The following is a 4,516-nucleotide window of genomic DNA, read 5'->3' as shown; positions in this document are numbered from 1 at the left end:
GGAAAATAAGGAAGCTAATTTCTAACTTGGGGAGTTGTTTTGACAATTTAATCACATAATCCTTATCTCAGCCTGGCAGGGAAGAAGTATTTAAAATGTGCCACTGGCCCTGGTCTCCATACCCACTCAGTTCTTGACTCAGGTTCTGCTAGTTTCAACAACCCTCAAACAGAGTTAAAGGAGAGCAGAAGGGAAAAGCACAGATAGAACACTTGGAGCAGTCCACATTTGTCCCAGTCCTTGCATCCTCATTTTAACAATAGCAAATAGCAGCCCTGGCAACAATAATGACTCTATTGAGCACCATGTACACTTCTGGCACTATCTGCAGCGTCTTAATACAGCATCTTATTTAATTCATCACATGTTATAGTATGGTTTTCAGCAGTCTCTTTATTCATTGTTGGGAGCCCTCAAGTTGGAAATTGATCCTATGTGGGAGGGCAAGACAAGGCCACAGTGCCTAAAGCAGTCGAGCTACCTCAGCCTTGAGAAGAACATCCTTCCTGATCAATTTTGGCTATTAGTCATTAGGCAACTTTTGTCTCTTGATATTAACTTTGCAAAGGTATAAATAAATGCCCCAGTATTCTTTGGGGCTTTTGCCAGTCAGACAAACAGAACTTCGCCTGCCCCAGCTCTTGTCTCTTTTTCCTCATTCTTTCTGCCATTTCTCCCAGGGTGCACCAAAACACCAATGTGTTTCCACAGTTCATTGCTACTGATTTTCTTCTCTAAGTCCTAAGTTCACGTCTTATGCTTTTGACTCAAGGCCAGGACTTCACATTACCCATAGGAGGCCCACTGTTTATGTATTTAGCTCAGACCTCTGAGGCTGACAAATTTAACTGTGTTCTGGCTGTACATCTCTATCCCTACTGCATACCACTTACAGATTCATTAGATCTTGTGCATTGCCACCTAAGTCTCTGATAGAACAGACCTCCTTATAACTGGCCTTTGTGCTGGTAATAGGATCTTTCAGGTCTCCAGGGGAGTTTTAGGGATACATTCCACAGCATTTTCTCACTGTTTATAGAAATTGCCTAGGAGAACAAGGTGTGAACCTCCAAGAGATGTCAATGCTGGTACAGGCTCATTGCTTCTCCCTGACAGAAAAGGTTCTCATGCCCACTACAAAGTATGCTCATCTGTGTCCCCTCCAGTAGGGCTCGGGTACTCCAGGACCTGTCTACTCAACCTCATCGGAGTTCTCAGTCATGACAGAAAACTTTTTAAATTTTAAACACTTAAAAAAAAAAAAAAAAAAAAAAAAAAAAAAAAAAAAAAAAAAAAAAAAAAAAGAAAAAAACAACATCTGGTGGATTTTTTGGCCACTGGATAAAGTACATTTTTGCTTCAAAAGATAGAGCTGCCCTTGTCTGAGTCCTTGTCTGTGCCCTACTCCTCACTAAAGAAGGAACACATCCTGCCCTTCCATGGTTTCTTTCAGTACTGTCTCCTCATATACTTAACATATTAGAAAGATAAAACATTGTTTAATAAGTAAGATACAGAAGTTTAGTAATTCACTAATAACTATAGCCTCCATTGGATATACAGATCATGGAAAATGTTTGCAGACATTATTAGCTATTTCTTAAATAATGTAATATTCCAGTGTTCTAGTCACTCTATGCAAAATTGTATATAGAAATTGCCAATGGAAGAATTTTTTTTTTTTTCTTTCAAAACTTGTTTTTGAGACACCATTCATAGGATCGGTAGAAAGGATATCATTTGAGTAACCATGATGTTGGATTTCTTTATAAGTCACAAGGCCACAGCTGTCAGCAAAACTGATGGGATCATGCTCGCCTTTCTCCTTTCCCCTCTACCTGCTTTCTCCAAACCTGGATATGTTAAATTTGACCTTCAGCTTTCCATGTCAGCTTTTCTTGCTTTTCAATTCTTCTTGCATCACTGAATTCCTTTGAAGAGCAACATCTCCATGTTGAATGTTGATCTTTTATTCTCAGTGGATAACTGTCATCCTTTTTCCTATTTTCTAATTTATAAAACTAATTTTTCTCAGAATATGGACTTCCAAAAAAGTATATAATTTTCTCAAGAGATGCCAGAAGGGAATCCTCTTGTGAAAACAATTACAATAATGGACACATATTGTTTTAATCAAACCGGGGGTATTTTGTCCTTTAAAAAAGAGAGCAATGGCTTTTGTTTGTGGACCTTCACTGTCCTAATCTGTGTGGCTGTCAGCCAGGCTGCCCACTTACACAAGAGCCAAACAAGGCGACCTAGGAAATTCTTTCAGAATGCTGCATCCAGCTTCTTTGCCTGTGTATGCTGTGATATGGTTACCGCTGCTATTCAGAGCCAGTTATCAGGCACTAGTTGATATGAAACTCCAGCTATGATGTCAATGACAAAAATCACAAAGCTGAGCCATCTGGTTGGTAAAATCAAGATTCCAGAGTTTTTACATTGATTCCTGTCCTTCCCAAATACTCAGTTGTTTGTAGTATTCCAAGAAATGATTAATTTTGCCTGTTGATAAGCACTCTTTTGCTTGAAACAAAGAATACCTTTCTGATTCCCATGACTCCAAAAAGTACTTACTCAATCAAAAAAGTTTGATTACATGACCATGTTCCAAGTTGGCTGATGACAATTAGCCAACTCTCTCCCTCACTTGCTTCTAGGCTTTCTTTCTTTCTTTTTTTTCTGCCTATATACATTCGTCCAGGAATTGACTTATTTTTCCAACAAAAATATGAAATTAAATATCTAGGGTTTTAGTGTGGGACTTTACAATGACTCAAAAAAGTCCTACAAACCACACAGCTTTGGAAACAAATTCTAACCTTAGTTTTAGCTCAAGGAACAGAGAATTTTCCTTTAGCCTTACCCTGAAGTGTGTGTGTGTGTGTGTGTGTGTGTGTGTTAGTGAAAGCTTTCCAGCAAACCAATTAATAAGAAATAGATAGATAGATAGATAGATAGATAGATAGATAGATAGGAATGAGAGGGGAATAGAGGGACAAAATTTATTATATACAAGGAGTTGGTTTGTCCAGTTACAGAGACTGAAAAATGCCATATCCTACCAGGTAGAATCTGGAGAAACTGGAGAGTTAAAATATAATTCAAAATCTTCAGACCTAAGGAGTCCATGGTAAAGATTTTAGCTCACATTTGAAAACCTGTAAACCAGGATCACTCACTGAGGGCAAATGAAAATCAAGAAGTTAGAATTAGTTCAACTTTTTTTTCACCATTTTACCATAGTTCAGCACTCTCATGGCTGTATGTTCCTATATTGGAGAGGGCCATGTGTCTTATTCATTCCACCATGTTGAATGCTCAGTATTCCCAGAAATATCTTCACAGACATACTCAGATATTCTAGCCAAATGTCAGGACCTTCTGTGTCCCAGAAAAGTCAACACATAAAATTCAGCATTACAGAGTGCATACTATTTGTTTCTTTCAGAATTTTTTTATTTGGCCTATTAATTGAAATCTATGGATTTCACCTTTTAATAATCTAGATTTGATTTTTTATTCTAAACAAACTCAATGCCAAAAAAATCTAGGCCCATGGTTCTGAATGCAATCACTTCAGGAATGACACATGTTCCACTGTGCTTATCCTTACCCAGGCTTTGCTTCTTCACATTGGCCTGCCCAGCCTCCGCCCATGATATTTGTCCTCATTTTCCAGCAGAGCTCAACATGAGATGAGTCTGAGGCCAAATCTTCCCTTACATATATCATTCCCTTCTGCAACTGCAATGATACTGGGTGGCCAGGAGAAAAAAGGATTTCAAAATTCAGCATTTTCAGTCCATGTCAAATTTATACTCTTCTTAGATCCAATAGGTTGCTGACTGGGATATCAGATAAATTTCTAAAATGATGAAACAAATAGCTCAGTTGCAAGAACAAAAATATAGTCATTCAAACCAAAGAGAAATTGGTTTCTCTTTCTCAAATAAACTAGAGGAAGGCAGGCTGTGCAGGTAGCTTCTCTCCACAATATCATCTAAGTGTCCAGTTTCTTCTTCCTTTTCTGGTGCTGCCCCATCATCTTGAGTACATCTCCCATTCAGTGGGGTATAGACAGTGCACATTTTACATCCGTTCCAGCTCCTGGGAAGATGTAAAAAGCAAGACCCAAAGTATACAAGGGACACCTAAAGAGGTAGCTCAGGAGGTACATTCCGTACTTCTCACCTTGCTCTACCGGTGATCCCCAGTCACGTGACCTCATGTCACTCCCAGGAAGCACTTATAATATTTGTTTTTGGCAGCCATATCACTGCCAAAATGCAATGAGGTACCATCTTTCAAAAGAGGAAGAAGAAAATACACATGAGAGAACAATTACTATTCTGAGCTGAGCTCCATGGCCTGTAGGGACAATCTGGGAGACAGAAAGTCTTTTCTTCTCTGAGACCACACACACACACACACACACACACACACACACGACCCCACACGGCACAGCTGCAGCCAGAGATATCTGTCTAATCTGACTAAAACCTCTGGATAT

Source organism: Octodon degus, unplaced genomic scaffold (genome assembly GCF_000260255.1).
Source record: "Octodon degus isolate 3935 unplaced genomic scaffold, OctDeg1.0 scaffold00030, whole genome shotgun sequence".
Taxonomy (NCBI): domain Eukaryota; kingdom Metazoa; phylum Chordata; class Mammalia; order Rodentia; family Octodontidae; genus Octodon; species Octodon degus.
The sequence above is the reverse complement of the archived record's forward strand: the minus strand, read 5'-3'. Positions refer to the sequence as shown.